Source organism: Penaeus monodon, unplaced genomic scaffold (genome assembly GCF_015228065.2).
Source record: "Penaeus monodon isolate SGIC_2016 unplaced genomic scaffold, NSTDA_Pmon_1 PmonScaffold_1100, whole genome shotgun sequence".
Lineage (NCBI taxonomy): Eukaryota > Metazoa > Arthropoda > Malacostraca > Decapoda > Penaeidae > Penaeus > Penaeus monodon.
In genome coordinates this window covers 23,901-44,185 of record NW_023639715.1, presented here as the reverse complement: position 1 = coordinate 44,185, position 20,285 = coordinate 23,901, and the positions used below count along the sequence as shown (strand labels likewise).

The 20,285-nt window shown below is 40.0% G+C and overlaps 1 pseudogene; it reads left to right on the top strand.

Moving 5' to 3' along the window:
* Positions 1-1,539: 1,539 nt before the first annotated feature.
* On the top strand, positions 1,540-4,355 carry LOC119568821 (annotated as a pseudogene).
* The last annotated feature ends 15,930 nt before the right edge of the window (positions 4,356-20,285 follow it).

Genomic DNA, 20,285 nt, shown 5'->3' with positions numbered 1-20,285 from the left:
TGATGTTTTCAGTACAGTAACTCAAACACAGGGTTTTGGGATATATGTATTTTATATAATTTCCGTCCAGTTAGACATGCAAGATAGCCAAAAGCCGTTGTGTTGTCCCTTTTTAAAATATCTGTATCCATACACGTTATTTTTCTTCATTACAGAGTGACACACTAAACCCATAGATACAGTAAATTCTAACCTCAGAAATGCATATGCACAAACATACATGTATACAAATTATAAATATTTGAACCTCCATGATGTTTTACACAAATATGGACTTACCTGCATAAAACATTGTTTATACATACATAATTAATTTGTGTGTTAAACTGCAATAAAGTCATTTTCTTTCCTTTAGATGATTTTAAAGGGAATATTTAGGACAATTCTATTTCATAAGTGGCACATATTTTTGAAGATTTCATTATTTGTCTGTCTATAGCCGGACCTTTATTATCTATAGGTATTTGATAGTATCTGTTATGTAATTTGGTGTAGTTTACCAAGATTACTATGTCAGCAAAACAAGTATTATATATTGTTTAAGAAATAAAAGTCAATTAATAGATAAGTTTGGATAAGTAGATAAATTGAAAACTTTTAGGACATTCCAGGGCTATTAGACTGATTTCTAGCTGTAGGTTTCCAGCTTGGGCCACGTTGTTGGGCTGATTTCATGAGTGTGATGACCTGGTCGTAGGTTAGAGCAGGGTTCTTCGAGTTTTCCCCATCGCTGCCGGCTTGATTTTGTACACTACCTTTCTGAGCCAGTGTGTCCATTTTATTCTACTCAAAGATTATCAGTTCATATATATATATATTATATATATATATATATAATATATATATATATATATAAATATATATATATATATATATATATATATATATATATATATATATATATAATATATATATATATAATATATATATATATATATATATATTATATATATTATATATAAAATGTGTGTGTGGTGTGTGTGTGTGTGTGTATATATATGTGTATTTGCATTGTCATTATGTGGCGACCCACTGAACATGAGCTTGCGGCCCAGTGCTGGGTCTAGACCTGTACTTTCAAGAACCCTGGATTAGAGTGCAGAGCAGTGTTGGTTCTTCATGTGTTTCATCCATAGCTGCTGCATGGCTTGTGGGATTGTTGTGCACTTGCTAGGGGCTATTGCAGTTGCCTCTGCCGGATTAGATCTTCTTTTTCACTGAGATTCTTGTGTGGTTACACAGTTTTTTTAGTCTTGCCTCTTTTCTTTAGTTCTGAAATTTCAGGGTTATCCTGCATAACTTTCCTGATTATTCTTATAGCCAAGAGTTTTTCAGTAGTGTTTAACGAGCTGTTCCACTGAAATATTGGGCTGGACCTTGATTTCAATCAGGGCTAATAGAAACCCAAAATTGGATAAGCCAAAAATTTAAGTTGTACTTTTTTCATTTATTTCTTTACAATTCCCCATTAGTTATGCCATCTTGTGTAAGTGGACTTATGGGGTATTGTGTAAATGGCAAAGCCGTTACTAATGTCTGTTGATCTTACAGGCCATCAGGGAGAAGGATATCGTGAACATCATAGAAACACCAGGCTTCCGTGGCGATCAGGATGTCAATGACCTCCTCAAGTTCATCATTGGCAGTGACGAGGACACTCCCAACAGCAAGAACAAGAAGAAACACAAAGGCAAGGGCCAGGAGAACCGCGACGAGAAGGAAGGGTCCAAGAAGAGCAAGAACAAAAGCAGCCGAGGCAGTGAGGACAGCTGGAGCGAGAAGTGGAAGGAGGACGAGGGCTCCGCAAGACCAATGACGACAGCGGCATCGGGGGTGAGGTCACGTCCAGGGAGAAACAACCGGAAGAGCAAGGAGCGCGAGGACGAAAAGAAGACCGCAAACAACAAGAAGAACAGGAATCAGGACACCAAGAAGGGCAAAAAGGGCAGCAGCAGCCTGAGGGAGTCGAGCAGTGTGGAGGATCTAGTGTCCAAGAGTAAACAGAGTGATAATGTCCGTGACATACGCAAGCAAGTGACTATTGATGATGGGGATATGTCCCTTAGTGTATTACATACATATCAGAACAATAAGAAAGTAGATAAATTTAACCATTTATAGCGAATGGAAAATATATCAGAGAGTCGAGCATGATGGACATTGCCAATGACAATGAGTTTGACACTGACCAAAGGCCTTCCGACTTCGTGACTGATTTCTATAGTGTAGGAGACTCGTTCCTTGGAGATGACCTTTCTCGCACCCCCTCATCTCCTTCGGGGGGTGACTTTGAGGTGGTGAGCAAGAAAAGGAGCAAAAGGGCCAAGAACAATCCCCAGAATGCGACCCAGAGTGTGCGGAATGCCGGCTCAGAAAGGTGGAGTGGTAGCACCAACAGTGGGGACACGTCGATGACAGTTTCCGTACCTCGCGGTTTGGTCAGAATAAGCCAAATCACAGGGCAACGGAAGTCACGAAAGACCACACATTAACTTTGTTGAGGGACCACGTACAGTTCACGAAAACATGTTCCTGGCCCAGTGGTCCCAGTTGGGGGTGGGAGCCGGGGAACGTTATGCAGCTATAACCACAAGTGCCCCCCATAGTGAGGATTCTGAATCTGATGGTGATGACTCTGTACACTCAATGCCAGTTCCTTCTATCACTCCTCGACCCGACGTCCGCAAGCCTCCTCCCTCGTCAGATTCGACTCCCCAGGCTTCTTATGCAAATATCGCCAAGCTTGCTGCTTCAGCCAATCGTACACAGATGAAGCGAGTGGGCACTGTAGGGGCTCAGTCTGGGACGGCAGTAGTGAAAGAAGTGGATGGTGAAGTTAGTGGTATTAATGTTGTAGAACATTCACATCAAGACCTCAAGTAGCGTGTGAATCTCGTCCCTCAAATATATTAGACGATAATTTCCCTTCCTTAGCCGAAAGTTTAGGTGGTTCTGCTCCAATTAGTGCAATATCAACATTTAAGCAAGGTGAATCACGGACCAACCACTTAAGCGAGAGTGTAGTGATTCCTGTTAATAATGCATCAACTTCGTCAGTCAGTGATTTAGCAAAAGAAAGACCTGGTGTCACGGAAGCCAGCTCAAGCCCTAGAGAAAGTGGGGAGTCTGTTGTAGTGTCAACAGCTAGTCTTAGTGGACAAATAACAGGTGATAAGAAACAAATTAAGTGTATTGGTGAAAATGTCCAATTAAATACACAGTCTGTGCAACAGCATTCTCATCCTCAGCAGAGCCATCATCCTCACACACAGCAGCATCAGTTGCATAGTCAACCAACCCAACATGCTAAAACTCATTACTATATGCAGCCCAACCTTGTCCAACACCCACCCATTTCACCCCAGCAGCCACAACAACCCCGACAGACGCCCCTCCAGCACCCAAACCAGAGTCAGATCTACCCCCAGCCCAATCATCCCCAGCAGACAACTCATCAGAAACCATGCAGTCAATTGCAAACTAATCAATCCAACCCTTGCCAAACCATCCCCATCGCCATCTCAGATTTCCCAAATATGCCTCAGCCCCAGCAGTCCCAACTTGTCAAACCAGTCCCTACCCAACAACAACAGAATCCGCAGCAGCCACAAGTGCTGTTGCCGCACACAAAGACCTCACAGAGCCCACTTCCTCAGCCATTACCACAGCCCCAGATGAGTCCTCAGCCCCAGCCAAGCATACATACTCAGAGCTCACATTCACAGCAGGTCTTATCAACTCAGCATAACTCGGTCTCTCAGCAGAATCTGCATCGTCCTCAGAGTTCACACACCCTGCCAGGGACATATCCCACTCCAAGTTCTTTAGCTTCCCAGAACACCAATGCTAATAGTGTGGCTGTGCGAGAAACTAGTGAAGAGAAGCAAATAGTCAGTGGCAAATCTCAAGGCAAACAGACCAAGAACGGGTCCGTGGGGCCCACTGTTCAGTCGGGTGATACTAGTCGTTTCAAGAAAATTGAACCTGCAGTTGTGTTTACTGACAATGCCAAATTCAACCACAGTGTTAGTGGACTAGAGTTTGGCTTTGGATTCGATGAGTCCATAGTAACAACAAGTGATAATAATGGAAGTGGGAATGAAAGTGTAGTGTTAGATAATGAAGACAATAAGTGTAATAATAACAATAATAACATATTAAAGAACAATCATACAGTGACAAAAGACTTCAGTAAGTGCTTCAAGGCTCCCAAGAACGACAAGATCAGCTACAACTACGAGGAGCTCATTAGACATGTATCCAAAGGTAATTATAGTTCCCCATATTCTTTTGTCTCATGTAAGTTGAGCATTGTAAAATGTTTCTTCATTTTTGCCTAATTGCTGCAAGCTCGTGGATCAACTTAGGCATGTATATTTTTATTTGCTTGGATAAGTATGAGGAGGGAAATTGATGGAACTATAATATACAGTTACACCAGGTATCATAGCACATGGTGTGATTGGAAAAAGGTTGCCAGAATTACAGTTTGTTTGTTTTTTTTTATTGTCGGTATGTGTACATTTATTGTACTTTGTGGTTAAACCTCACCATGGGCAATAGGGTACATAATGTATATGATATAGTTGGGTCAGCCACCCCTGTATAAAGAACCTTTAACTTCATGATGTCAACATAGTTCCAAGTAGTTTGTCAAATCGCATTGGTGATGGCACCAATAAAAAACATATATATATTATGTAGTAGAGATAATATAAAGTGTGCATTGCTGATCCAGCAATTGCTTATTAAAAGTTTTTAAATGTATGTGGTCATGTTTTGACAGTTAAGACAAAAGAATGGTGGTTTTTGTATTTCACATTATTTAGTAAATTTTCAATAATGGAGCCAATGATTTTCAGTGATAGCAGAGTTGATGAAATTCACGGAGTAGCTAACCTAAAATTTAAATCAAACTATTATATGGTCAATATATTATGTTGTTATATCTGTTGAAAGTAACCTGTAGTAAAGTTGTTTCTCTATGAGCATTGCCCTTTGTAAACCAGTCTTAGATATGTTCAGGAGGGCTGCCTTGTTGACATATGCCGAGCACACCCAAAGGGGCCTGTGCAGTGGGTTCCATCTTTGTGGCGATCACGGTAGGCTTTACTGGGATTTTAGCTACACCTAAAAAAAGAAAGGCGACTGTCAGTATTGGTGCGTGTAAATGCTTTGAGGGGGAGAGGGGGTTTCCTGTTTAGTGAATATTGCCAAAACTGTAGTAACTTGTGTATCAATGAAACAGACCACTCACATGCATAAAGGCCAATGTTATTGAGCAAGGTTTGTTAGATTTGCCAGGTTCAGATACGAGTCAGTATTTTGTAAGTAGACAAATTAATGAACTGTATCATTATTATTATTATTATTCTCCTTGTCTGTGTTCTGCTGCTGCTTTTTTTTTTTTCTTTTTTTTTTTTTCTTTTCTTTTCTTTTTTCTTTTCTTTTCTTTTCTTTCTTTTCTTTCTTTTCTTTCTTTCTTTCTTTCTTTCTTTATTTTTTTTCTTCTTTTTCTTTTCTTTCTAATGCTTCTCTTCCTCACCTTCCCCCTTTTTTTTCTTTTTCTTTTTCTCTTTCTCCTCTGCCTCCTTTTCTTTTATCCTCTCCTCTCCCCCCCTCCCCCTCCTCTCCTCCTCCTCTCCTCCTCCTCCTCCTCCTCCTCCTCCTCCTCCTTTTCTTCTCTTCCTCCTCCTCCTCCTCCTCCCTTCTTTTCTTTTCTTTTCTTCCTCCTCCTCCTCCTCCTCCTCCTCCTCCTCCTCCTCCTCCTCTTCCTCTTCCTCTTCCTCCTCCTTTTCTTCCTCCTCCTCCTTCTCCTCCTTCTCTTCTTCCTTTTCTTTTTCTTCTGCTTTTGCTTTTTCAAGATGCACTTGAATGGTTGGTGACAATTGGTTAGATGCAATATGTCAACTTATTATCTGTCATCACAAACTGTCAACTTTGATGAATATTTTGTTAAAAGCAGCCTGTAATTTGAATATAGTCAGAGAAGAATGAAGATGCACACTGGTTTATTGTAAGGAAGTGTGGAATTTACCCTTTTTTAATCCTGCATATGAAACGGAGGGGAAGGGAAGTTTAACAAACTTTCAAGTAGACTGTCAGTGGTCCCTTGTTTGAGATGTTGTAAGGAGAAATAAAAGTAATAAGTAAGAGAAAGATAGATGAAGAGTTAGTGAAGGGAGTGTAAATAAGACATAGGTGAGGAAGGCAAGATAGATATCAGATGGATAGGTATGAGACAGGTGAAGATGAGAGGCAAATATGAAATGGAGAGAGTGTGAGAGAATGAGAGAATTATGGTTTAAGTGATCACAATTATTCTGTATATATTGAAAGTGTTGACTATCATTCTCATGCTGATTTACACTTGTGGCCCGTTACAGCCAAAACACCTGTGAAGTCGAGGCTGGTAGGTATGGTTACACAATGGATTTTGCATTTACCATTGTTTTGATACAGCTGTTTATAGAGTACATAGTGAAACCCAAGAGAGGAGAGAGAAGGTTAGGTCAAGGCAGGACAGGACAGGGTAGGATTGAACATTAAAGGAAAGAAGAGAGAGGATAGAGACAGATAGACACAGAAGCATGTACTTATATTGATACATGTACAAATGAGCAGTAGATCATGGTGAAATAGCAAATACAGACTACCAAAGTTAGAGAGAGGAGGGAGGGTATGTAAATTGATATTGATCGACAGTAATTGAGTGGACAGTTAATAAGCAGATGTCTCACCAAATTATGGATGAAAAATTGGCATGGTAAACTGCTAAAATGATTGTAGAGTGACGAAGCATATATTGTAGGTGATAGAGAAAAGGGGCACAGAGTATTTGCATGTGAATTGAGTAAGAACACTGAAATATCGAGTACTAGAGAGAGAGGAGCAGGATATTACAGATTTTTCTTTTTCTTTTTCTTATATGGGGTCACCATGATCAGGTTCTGGCAGATATCTTTTATGGCCGGATGTCCTTCCTGATGCCAACCCTCTCTATTTAACCGGGCTTGGGACTGGCTGACTTGGGCTGGCCTGCCCACCCAGTGGCTAGGTAGGCAATCAAGATGAAGTCCCTTGCCCATGGGAACAAAGCGCCAGCTAATGAATCGTACCCTTGAACTCAGAATGCCGTTGTGACAGTCTTGAGTCCGATGCTCTAACCACTCAGCCACCACGACCACAGAAAAGATTTAGATTAGGGGGAAAAAATTATTCTACAGGAAATGTATTGTGTAGGAGGAGGATTTGTCCTGAACAGATTGCAGATAAAAATGATAAAGGAAAGAACAAGGCAAGTTACCCCCCCAAAAAAGCAGTACATAGCATAAAGGTTGTCAGCATATTCACCTGTTCTCATTATTGTTGTATTTGCAATTGGAGGAGAAAGGCAAAGAAATTGTTTCTTCGTTTATGGTAGGGGTAAGAAAAAAATTGTGTTACCATGATGGTGACTTAAGTTGATAGTGTTCATAATTTCCCTTTCTCCTCTCCTTTTATACCTGCCATCCAAAATGAGTTCTGATCTAATTGCTATTGCTACCCTTTTTACACTATTTTACATTTCTCGAATTTTAAAATTTATTTAAAAACTCGGAAATTCCCCAAAAAACCCTGATTAAAAAACCAGAAGAATTTAACCTTCCCGGGGTAGTTTTAATAGTGGCCCACGCCCGTGCGGGGCTTATTTCACCCTAGCATGCGCAAGTCATGCAAATCCCGCACCCCTTTGCCTTTTTTTTGTAATACTAAGAGCCATGTTGTTTTTTAAAAAAATTATTTTTTTCCAAGGTCTCGTTGCCATATTCATGATAAATCAAGATCGTTGAAGCCAGTAACCCCAAAGCAGGACGCATCAGGTTTTCTCCTGTGTTCTGACGATTTTGGGGGGATAGCCCCCTCAACTGGGTTGCCCTTATATCAGAGGGCGTGGTGTGTGGTGTGTACATACACAAAATTGTGTCGGATATTATGGCGGGGACCCCAGAAAAAACAGTGCTAGTAAAAAAATTACAAATACTGAGTGTGATGCAAAGGGCAACAGGGTGCTGCCCAACGCCCGTTGCGAGCCCCGGTGAATGTAGTGTGACAGCATTTGACCTGGCTCGCACCCTCCCCGCCCGCCCGCAGGGAATAATACCCAAGAAGCGGGGGGGACAACCACCCCTCACTTTTTACCAGGGTGAGGGTGGGGACCGCTCGAGCCCCCCCATACCAGTGCCAACTACCACCCCTAAACCCCTCCACTTATGGGGGGGATTTTTTCCACCGAACATAGGGATGTAAACATGTGGATTCGCGCCGACCCTGTGCTGATAACGGGGGATTCCAACTCGTTCGACCAAAAGGAAAAAAGTAAAAACCATGCCGAAAAACACCAGAAACCCTGACCAAAAAGCAAACGGAATGCCCCAAAAAGCGCAAACCCCACCCCCCCCGGAGAGGTACATTAGACGGGCCTTTGGGACACGACTTCCGTCGAAAAAAAAGGTGGAGAGGGAGGTCAGCCGCTGCCCCCCCTCCAAGGGAAAGGGCCCCGTAGCATGGGCGGGGGGAGGGAATCCTCGCGCTACTTTAGTACGCGGAACAAAACAATATGGGCCATGATGATTAATGGCACTTTGCGGGGATCTCTCTGCAAAAAAAAAGACGATTTTCAGCCTAAAAAGAAAAAATACGGGGAAACCTGGTTCCCCGGTTTTCAAAGGAGGGGGCCCCGCTGGGGGAAGCATGCTTTTGGGGCTTTTTTAAAGCCCGGAGGATTTAAGGACGGGCACCCCTTGAACGGTCATCTTGTAGGGAGCGGTGAACAGCCGCCACTACAGAGAAACCAATTTTTTGGAAGATACATAGAGCGAGTCCATTCGCCCTGGGCTCAGGGTTTAGTCTGCTACAAGTGCAAGGTTATGGCCAGTGCAAAATATTGCAGGAAGGGAACGGGTTTTGGCTGTCTGTGCAGGAGCTCACCAGGCAAAGGACTGCCTGCAAGAAACGACGGAAAGGACAACGACAAGAGGACGCCCCACCATGTGAAGAGGTGCGTCGGGTGCAGAGCGGAGGGTGTGACGGCCTGGCCCCGTAAACTGCCCCAAAACCGCCACGAGAACCCCCCCCACCGCCCCGGCCGTCCCCATCGACCGCGGAGTGGCGAGCCAGCCCAGCACACCACCCCCCGGGCCCGCTGAGTCACCAACCCACGGGAAATTTCCCCGAAACTGCGGGGGGATTCCCATCCTAGGAAACAGTCCCCACAGGAGAAACCTTGGTGAAAAAGACATGGATACGGCCGAGGAAAATAAAAAGATCAGGCAAGAGTTTGCTGAAATAAAAAAAGCATCGGGCAAAGTTTGTGAATAAAAAAAAAATGATAATGGAGAACAAAATGTCGTGTAGACAGGAAAATGTGCGTTTGATGATGTTAGTGATTCGTGATTTTGAAAATACAAATGAGGTCTCTGATATTTTTATACGCACGAAAAAAGGAGCGTGTAGACAGGAAAATGGCGTTCTGATGATTTTATGATGTTAAAAAATACGAAGAGGTCCAAATTTATTATTACGCCGTGCTTTCGTGATGTAGTGAGTGGTTGACAATAGAATGAGGTCTCTGATATTTTATACGCACGGCGGCCCATCTAAAAAACAGTGACGAGGGGGACCGTAAAAATGACGCTGCGAAGATGCGAAGAAAGGGGTTTTTGGGACATCATAGAAAATGCTATCAGGTACGGATATGCGTATAGTATAAATACGGGGAAAGCGCGCAAAAGATAAATAAAGAAGATACACACAAAATACGTAATCAGTACAAGAATATGCAGACAAAAGATTTTCAAAAAACAAAAATTTTGGCCCAAATCAGTTAAACTTTGGGGTGTGGGGGGGGAAAAGAAAAAATTACTTTTTTTAGGAATAACGGGGTGTCAACCGTAGATTAAGGATTTGCTTTACTTATTCATAACAATAATGTTGACGTTTTTTTAAAAGGCCCCTTTCACACAGTCACTAAAAAAAAAACCGCCCAAAATTTAGGGGCTACCACCCTATCGAACACGGAATGCGGGGCCTTTTGTTTTATGTCAGTGCACCAACCGATAAGTTGGTGCAAAAACTAATGACAAATGGCAGTATAGCATTTACATATTCGAACCCCTCTGGGTTTTCTCTTGTACAATGTTACGAAAGGTGTAGAAATTTTCGGGATGATTCACCCCCAATTTTCAAAATACGGCACAAATGCATGGGAGATTTAAATGCTAGCATTTTCTTTTGGAGATAGTCAATGCAATGAAAATGGCGAAGATTTCCCGACATTTGTGAAAACAGATCTATGACAGTTTGATAAGACGGGCAAACCACGTGGGGGGGGGCAGGCTAGTTTATGTAATAGGAAGGGATCTTGTGATGGAAACGTCAGAAGCATGTTGCAACAGAGCTAATCAGTGACCATTTTGAAAATATACGAGATACGCTGTTGATAATACTCAGTCCCCAAAAACAATGGGGTCAAAATTTCTACCCCCCTTTTCCCTTGAGCATCATTTTTAATACGATCTAGACGGTACAATGATTACACAGTAACAAGTGGAAAAAATTTTTCCATGGACATGACAACAGTGGTCACTGATTATAAAAACCCCCTTGGGGTCTGCCCAAAGAAAACCTTCAAGAACAGCAACCCAAAACGCTGCAAAAAAACCTAGTGGGTCGGGGCCCTACATTTTTAAAGGGAACAAAGCGATTTTCGGGCTTTATGATATCTACAAGCAGGAAATCCCCGTGACAATCTTATTGAATTTTTTAAAAGTTAACAAAAACCTACGGGAATTTAAAAACTCTTTTTTAGAAATGAACACTTTGAAAAGTTCCTAAAAAGCATTAAAAACACTCAATGCGGGGGTCTGGAAAAAAATTAAACAAATTTCAGGCAAACCAACAACCCCGCTTTCATAGCCCTTTTGCAAAGCAGAAGCTCCTTAGTAGGGCTGGAGGCCCAAATTGAGCTCATTTCCACAAATATTCAGGATCCCCCTTAGTCAATCTAAAATTGACGCAAATTTGCCATTGAGATGGGATTTTCGATATGCCCCCCTCAGACTTGCTGAATACTGAGGGGGAACTGAACAATGCATGATCAAAGGAAAAGCGTCCGCCCAGGTGAGGAGGGAATTACTATAGGCCTCCCCTTATAGTCAGGTACTGGTAATCCCTTTTGCACCTAACAGGTAAGTTGTCAAAAGGTATTTCCCTGGCCCTGGCACGCATTTAAATTTCCCCCTATACCGAAAAAACATGAAATACGACAATTCTTTTAACCTCATGTGTAGCAAAGTTTAGAAGGATAATTTGAACAGATAGTACAGGTTACAAGGTAAATTATCTCACAGACTGTCGGATTTCTATCGGGGGCGTAGCACACAAAAGCTTTGCAGAGTACTTTTTACACTCTAATCAGGGGGAAGCACACTGTTTTTTTTGACCCTTTAAACAGTTTGACATTTCAAACAGAGAAGTTTTCTAGAACAATTAGTAAGCTTTGGCATCCCGGGGGAAAAATAAATGGTTAGAATGATCTCTCGAAAAGATCTGCAAGTGTCCTGTTAGGGAGGGAAGTTCCACTTCACATCTTTTGACTTGGGACCACAGGGAGAGTTTTCAGCCCCATGCTGTTCAATTCCTCAGCACAAGGGTGGCAGATATCCCCTTGGGGAGGGAATCCATTTTATGCTATGTGATGACATATGCGTCGAGCCATCACAAGGGGGAGCAAATAATTTCGACGAATACAGCAAAGGCACATGAGTGTGGATTAGCATTTCCCCTGAGAAAACAAGGCTCTAAAAAACCCGTATCTACCCCCACCACTTTTTGCATAGGGACCCGGAGCTTGACATATGCCCCAAATATAAAAATCTCGGGGGGAAGTAAATGATGCAGACTGGGCCCCTCTCTAAAGAAGAGACCTGGGAGAGATTTAAAAACCCTTTTTAAAATTCTTGTCGGAAGAGAACAGGCTCAATGTTAAGCTCGCTAGACTGTTTTTTCTTGGCTTTTTTAAAGGCAGTGTAGCACCATGACGCACTTTTTGCAGGTAAGGGAAACAGAAAAAGGTAGTTTGGGGTAGTGCAAAAAGAAACTATGAGGATTATCCTGGCGCCCGAGAAAAGCAAGGATAGTAAACATGAGACAGAATTAAACTTACCCTCCATTTGATAGAATAAATTTATTTCCCCCCAATTTTGGGGGCAAAGCTTGAGGGAAACCCCCGTACTCCAGATTCCAAAAAAAAACTGCAAAAAAAAACGCAAGTAGACGGACAAATCACACACACGCGCGCCCCCTTTATACACCAAAATCTCCATGAACATAAAAATCAATGTTCCCAATTTGTAAAATACCAAAAGTCGCTCATTCCCCCATGGGAAAAATTTAACTTTTCGGCACCTTTCATGTCTACCACAAAAAAAAAAAGGGGATAAAATGTGTGTTAAAAAAATGCGCTAGCAACGGTAAAGGAAACACAGAAACTATGGGTGATGATGCAATGAGGTTACGCCGAGGACCCTAAGTGGTACAAAGTGGGTTGTGCTTGCGTGTATACAAAAAGGCTTCACAACACAAGTTAAATGGAATTTACAAAACTGGGCCCGACTACACAAACGGAGCTGGCAGGATATCCTTCGCAACGGAATTTTAAAGTCTAGGGGGTCTGGGGAGTTTTTGGACTCCAAAATGCTCTTCGGACGCTAAATCTTTCAAAACAAGTGGCGATGAAGAAATTGGAGTTGATTAAGCGTAACGTAACCTAGCAACAGAGGGTAAATTTTAACATTAGTTTGTATGGAACCATCTCATTGGCATAAAGCAAACACGACACGTAGACAAATTGGCGAAAGAAGCCTGCAGCAAGGATATTTTGGAAAAAGATTTTGGGATGCCTCTTGCTAGGGTTTCAATATATTGAAAAGTTTCATAAGGAAGAACTAGTAGATCGATTAACACTAAGGCCTGAAAGCTTTACCCTAAGGCACTACGATCAGTTAGGGATGGCAAGCCTTCTTGGGTGGGACCGAAGTCAAACCCGACATTGTGACGGGTTATGCCCGAATACGTTTAGGTTCAGAATGTACTGGGAAATGCACGGTGCAAGAAGGCAGAGAATCAGATGAGATGTGTAAAAGAAGAAAAAAAACGAAACTTGAGCACATATCTCGGAATTTTATGTGATGCCTTTTAGACCACCTAAATAGGTATAAAGAACTATTTAAATTTCATTTCACGATAATTGGGAAAATATACTCGACTAACCCTAAATTATATGTATAATCCCGTAGCAAATAACAGTGTTTTTCAAACACAGTGGCAAAAAACATATGTAAGTAAAATTTTTGTATGAGTATGATTTTTATTTTATTTTTCCTTTTACAAAAAACAGTAGTTAAGACTACTGTACAGCAGTATATGTAAAAAATGTAATCATGATTGCCCCGCCTAGCAGATAGCCAGGGTGGTAAAAAACTTTCTAATTAACTTTAAACAAGATGTAGGAATTTTTTTTTTTTATAGATCCATAGTTTATCATTTTTTGCCTTCAGTCGAATAAAATAAGCAGTGGGTGGCATCTGGGTGAAACCGTGTTTTTTTTTTTTTTTTTTTTTTTTTTTTTTTTTTTTTTCAATTTATTTTATAAGATAAAAATTTAGTTTCAACGGTTATATTATCACTTCCCTTACAATATTTTATGTTTAGTTTTTTTATAAATTTGTTTTTTAAATTTTTTTATTTTTTTTTCCTTTTCTTTTCTTTTTCTTCTTCTTCTTCTTCTTCTTCTTCTTCTTTTTAAAATACATATCGTATTTTCACGTGGGTTTTTCATTCACTTCGGGAAAACTAATAATTCTGGGGCCCAAGTAGTCGATTACCCACGTAATTTTTTTTTCGTAAAACCGGGAAGCCCGAGAAGCCCTTTTTGAAATGCATCTCTTCTTTTAACGGTAGGGTTTAGTCTGAGCCGCGTGGTCACAGATAGTAAGGAAAAAAAGAAAAAAGGGTTTTAAAACACTTTAAAAATTTCAGTGGGGAAAAAAATATATTTTTCCGTTTTTGTAAAAAAAAAAAAAAAAAACCCATGGGATGGCCAACAACACCCTGGCATTACGTAAGCCCCGGAGATAGTCCAGGCATGCCATGGCATGTATATACAGCCACCCATCGGGAAAAGGGTTTAAAGGTTTTCAAAAAAATGAGCGTTTTCATGGGGGTGTCCCTCCCTCTGTCTGTGGTGGGAGCAGTCCATGGAGAATTTAATAAAAGTACTTTTTTTTTTTTTAAAACCCCTTTGCAATTAAAATTTAAAAAGAAAGTATCTTATACTAACATCTTAGTCATAGTAAGAAAATGAAGATTCCAGAGTCAAGAAAAACCCGTCAATACTAATGTTCTTAAAATTTTCAGTGGGAGGGACGTTTGACTGTGGAGGAAAACCCCAAGAAAAAACAAAACTGGGGAGCAGCAGCACGGAGGGAAAGTAATCTCCAGCGGCAGGAGATGTGTGCCTTGGAGAGGGAAAAAAGCCAGGGCCGGAGAGGGGCCTTCTGCAACGGGAAAAGGCCTTTTCAGTCAGGACAATGGTCGATGCCTTTTAACATGACCTTTTTGCCTAGCTATAGCCCCCCAAATGAACTCTGGGACAGAGGTGGAAGGGGGTTTCCAGAGGGGGGGTAATGTTCAGTTGGAATTTTGGGAAGTTGCTTGGGGGGAAAAACAGGAATTCCCTGACTATTGTTTTTGGCAGTGGTTTTGTCATGCAATGTAGGTGTATGTGTGTACTTATGTATAGTATGGTAATTAAATTATATATAAATATATTATATATATATATATTAATATATATATAAAATTATTTAAAATAATATATTAAACATATTTATTATATGTATATCATATTTTTTTATATTAGAATATATGTTTTGTATATTTTTAGGAAAATATATGTTATGTAATTTTTTGTAGATTAATTTTGTTATGTATATTTTTTGTAGAAATATATAGTTATGTTATTTTTGTGTGATATTATATATGCATATGTATTTTATATGTAATAAAATGATATGTATATTTATAGTAGATATTTATATATAGCATATGTTATTTATATGTAGTATTTTTATGTATATTTATATGTAGATACATGTGTTTTTATATATATAATATATAAAATATATTATAATATATATATATTATATTTTTATATATATATATAATATAATAATATATTTTAAAAACACACACCACACACCACCACACAACACCACAAACACACACACACACACACCCCACACACACACACACCACCAACCACACACACACACACACACATTATAATACATGTATAAAGATATGATGTTTATATGATATTCAGTGGTTTACGAGTGATGGAAAAAAATGGTTCCCCGGAGAAATTTTGATAGCAGCCACCAAGTTAAGACCCCAGGCCACTTTGAACTTACAGAAACCTGTGTGAAGCACGCACTCAAGGGGAAATCAGTGGGGACTTTGTGACTTGCCAAATAGAAGTTGTTGTCTCTGATAAGGGCAATTGACCATAGTGAATTGTTTAAACAGGGAGACTTCAGAGCATTTTTCCCCCTCAGGTGATTATATATATGTAAAAAAATGGAAAAAAAAGTTGTGTGAAAAATATGCACTTGAAGTGGTTTTATCACCATTTATAAATATAAATCTGTTGATAATATGCAGTAAATATTAAATGCTTTCCAGAGTATATGCGAGACTTGAATGACTTTTGCAAGATATTACCTTAAAAGTGATTCGTGTTGTGATCTTATTCCTCTTATGGCTTTGTTTTGTCGGGAGTGTATCCGGGGAATTCAATGTCCAGCGAGAAACACTGCAATTTGGATGTGATTGAGGGGGGAAAGGTATATATAGTTTTTTCTTCATTCTTTTTATTTTTTTTTTTCTCTCTTTCTCATTATTTTCCTTTTGGCTTCTGCTGCTCATTACAAATGATTGTAAAGATGCAAATGCACCGTGTTCCACGTTATATTGTGATAATAAACACGCCGTGCTTGAGGTCACTTACCTCTAGAAAGTGTCTTTTAAATCTTCTAGTCTCAAGAACTACGTAGTGAAGTCCCGTCTTGAAGATGCAGCTTCCTATTGGTCCGTGTTAGGGTGAGAGGACCAGCGTTTCCAAGGGGGAGGGGAACCTGCGGTGCCCCATCCCAGCTGCCTTAGAGATTATATAATGTGCGCCCTTCGGAAACTGGGCCTTCAAGTGGTAAACCAGGCCACTCGTATGGGATATTCTTGCAAAGACTGTGCAGCAGTGGTGCCAAAGTGTACAAAAAGAAGTCATTAAAAGAAAAGAGAAAATTAATAAAAAAAAAAAATGTGTGTTGTTGGATGCAAAAGGAAAAGGGGAGTTTTGGTTTGTCTGATGATGAAATACTTTTTAAATATTTTTTCCAATGATTTTTCCCCTTCTCTTCTTTCTTGTGTAAAATCTTGTTGGTCTGATCTGTAGGATTATGAAAATCAAGTCTTATCAGGTATACCATCCCTTAAAGGTAATGAACAGAACATCAGTTATTCTTCTCTTCATATTGTTATCATTTTACTTTCTCGTATTGCAACATGGTACAAGAGCTATTCCGGGGGCTGTTATGATAAACAGATGTGTAGTGGGCTTGAACAGGGTTTGGTAGCAGCACTTGGGTTTGTTTGTGTGTAAATGTGCCAGGATCACAAGGTTTGTGTGCATCATGTTACATACAACTCCCAGTTACCATTACACAAGATTATAAAAAACTTTAAACTTCTAGCATGGAGTAGGCTATTTAAAGAAAAATCTGGTTTTATCTACACGAAGAGTGTCAACTTAACTAATACTTCCCTGTTTAAGGTTTTTTTTAAAAAAAAATAAAACCCTGTCACATTTTTTGCTGCCAGACTTATCAGCTAGCTTCTCTACTGCCTGCATTTGCTGTGTGCACTTTATCCCAGACAGGTATTAACTGGGGCCCCCTGTTGACATGTTACTTAGGGTGTGTTATTATGTTGTGCAGAATTTATGAATTCTGCCCGTTCTAGGGCTCGACTGTATGCTCCTATAGAGCCATTGTAGTTTTGTGTACCAGTGAGTAAGTACCTAGAATATTTGTAACTGTTGAGAATCAAAAAATATATATAACATAAAAATATGGTATTGACATAGATATAAAAACCAAAATAAGATTGAGAAAATACAGTGAATAGATATTTGTGCGTTTGATGTGCGTGCATGTTCACAAACTATGTGCTCAGTGCTCCAGATTTTTATTTTGAAAGGGATGGGAGAATTCCAGATGTCAGTGCTTACAATGAACTAGATTACAAAATGCAGATGAACTATATTGGAGTCCACCCCAGCATCCACACATATGAGAGACTATACTAATGAAAAGTTTATCAGATCCCCCTTTCTTAATGTGCATAAACAAAGAATAAACAAGCTGCCCACTGATTGGTAGTCCCCCTGGTGACTGTGCTTTCCGTGACCTAAAAACACTTCACAGACAATCTCTGCAAGTTTCCAGAAGCAAAAAAAAAAGGTATTTATAAATGCTAAATGAAATATGAATAAGTGCTTCACACCAGATGACAGCTAATAGAAGCGTACGTGCCCATGGACTGTGAGTGCGAATGTGGCGTCAGTGACACATGCCATGAATTTGCCAGCGATCCATTTATGTTTTGATGTCTTTCGGGGAATATTTGGGCAGAGCTTCTTTGGGCCTTTTTGGACTGTGTTGTAGATCCCACCCTTTTGATTTTCTTTTATATGTTCATTGGTTGGTGACTTGGTGAAGCCCAGTTTAGTGCTTTTGGACTGATCATGTTTCTTTAATGGGGGCTCCTGCTTTTACTGCCTCCTGTGTTTGCTGTCAGCTGAGCCTGTGCATTCTCGAGATCTATTATTTTTCTGCTGTATTTGCTCACTTTTAACCATGATTTCCCTTTGTTATGGGATATTTCGAGAGTTTTGCTTAGGCTTTAGAGAATGTCCTAGTTGCCCCCGGTCATTGTGGCATAATCCCAATTTATGACTAAATGCTTAGTATTACTTTTTTGTAATTATTTCCATATAACAGGTTTCAGATTTATTTACTTAAGGCGCAACAATCGAGAGTTGTGCAGGCTCATCACAGCAGCTTGAGCTGCCCTTTTGTGTTCTGATCAACGTACAAAGGCCTTTTTTTCCCTTAATTCAATGCTAGTGGGGGAACGTCCGTTCACCCACCAGAAAAAAACACCCTTTAAATGTTAACAGCTTTTTATCACTGTAAACAGTACTGTTCACCCTTGCTGTTAAAAAATTAACTAGTCTGGTAGCATCTTTCAGTTGTTACCCGGTGATTGTATCGAGTTACAATAAAGCTAACAGCTGCCCCAATACTGGCTGTTGTAGCAAGTATCACTAGACCCACACACGCTGTTAGCAGTAACCTCAGAAACTATCCAAAAAGTAAAAAAAAAAATGAGAAAAAATATACAAAAAAAAATTTGCTCCTTTGTTAGCATGTCAAGAGATGCCTCAGAATACAGTGCATTTGACAGCTAGAAGGAGGTGGCACGTGGCACTCTGTTCACCCGTTGCTTGTTCAGCCTTCCTGAGTTACCACCACACCAGCAACGCCATGGGTATTAGGACAGTACAGAAGTTGTCTTCATCAAGGTCTTTTATTAATGTGATAAAAATTTTGATTATCGTGGAACTTTTTGCTCCAAATATTTTATTTCAGTATCTTGTACTCTTGAGAGATTTTGGGTAGAAAAGGGAAAATCCAGGTGACTAACACTCTGCTCTGGTATATATTTCTTAGCTTTATCTGTTTTACTCTTCCAGGTGAGGAAATGATAATTTATTTTTATAGTCGAAAAAAAAACAGAGGATGTGGGGCACTGTATTCTGGAGGCAGTAGTCTGGTGTTTAATTGCTGAACTGAAGTAAATTTCCAAACTTGCATTTTGTGCAATGTTTCAAGGCAGTTGAAAAGACCAAGTTTAAACTGCAATAAAGTTTCACTGCAAACACTCGCAGACTGTAATGACAACAATTAATTTTATTTTATTTTACCTGTTTTGTGCCGGTGAGGAATTAGAGAAGGTGAAGAACGAGATGCATTTTGAAATCAAACTCGCACTCGGTTCTCTATACTATAAAGAAGTGTGCTTTCATAAATTGAAAAGATGTATTTTGAAAAATGACCAGATTTTCCAGTTCTAAGTATTACCATCCTTATTAATATAGCGATTATTCCTTTATAATACAAGATGTAATAATTGTTAAGCAATTTCAGTCGGTAAGATGGTGGATTGGTGGAAAACAAAATATAAAGGCTTGTTTAAAGGCCTATCCACACAGGTGGCCACCACTAAATGACGTTACGGGCGGAAAAAGTACTTGGTACCCCATAATCTCTTGCTTCTTGTGTGGGGCTTAAGAGACAGGACTGAGGCCCAGTGTTGAAGATTAGCCCTAACTTGGACCTCAGCCCTCGCCTCAACCAATTTTCTTTCCTCTCTCTTCTTTATCCCCTTCTGTCCACTTATCGTAATCGTTAACTCAACTTTAACTTTTTCGCCACAATACTTTATAACGTTATACTTGGGGGATGCCTCGCTGCTAATGACCTTAAATGTTAGCATGGCAGAAAATGTAAAAAAATAATAAATAAATAAACAGGTATTTTCCTCGTTTTCGCGTCTGTGAAGTCACTTATATGGTTGCCCGCCAACGCATGTTCGACATAAGTCCGATATGCGAAGCTTAGCCTCGCCCGGGCTATGCCATGAGGGGAGCCCGGCACATGTTCGACTGTGTAAATAGGCTTTTATTTAGCTGTCAGTCTGTCAGCAGTGCTGTGAACACGCACCTCTTTTCGTGAATGGAGTCGGGTTCTCGAGGAGACCAACTTTTCTCGTGTTTTTAAAAATTTATTGTTGATATCCTCATATTTCAAAGTTCGATTGCAGTGAAAGTAGATGGTTTATCTTGGGGTGCTTAAAAGAATGATAAAAAGCAATTTGAGAAATATGTGGGGGGGGGGGGGAATTAAAAATCACTCGTTTTTATTAACAAAAGTGAGAATAAGGGCACAATAGAGCTTACTTTTTTCGTAAAACTTAAGATAGGAAGTACAGACAGAAATCGCAAAAAGGCACTGTCCTAGTTTCAAGTTTTGTCACGGTCGCTGCAAAACACGATATCAACGAAG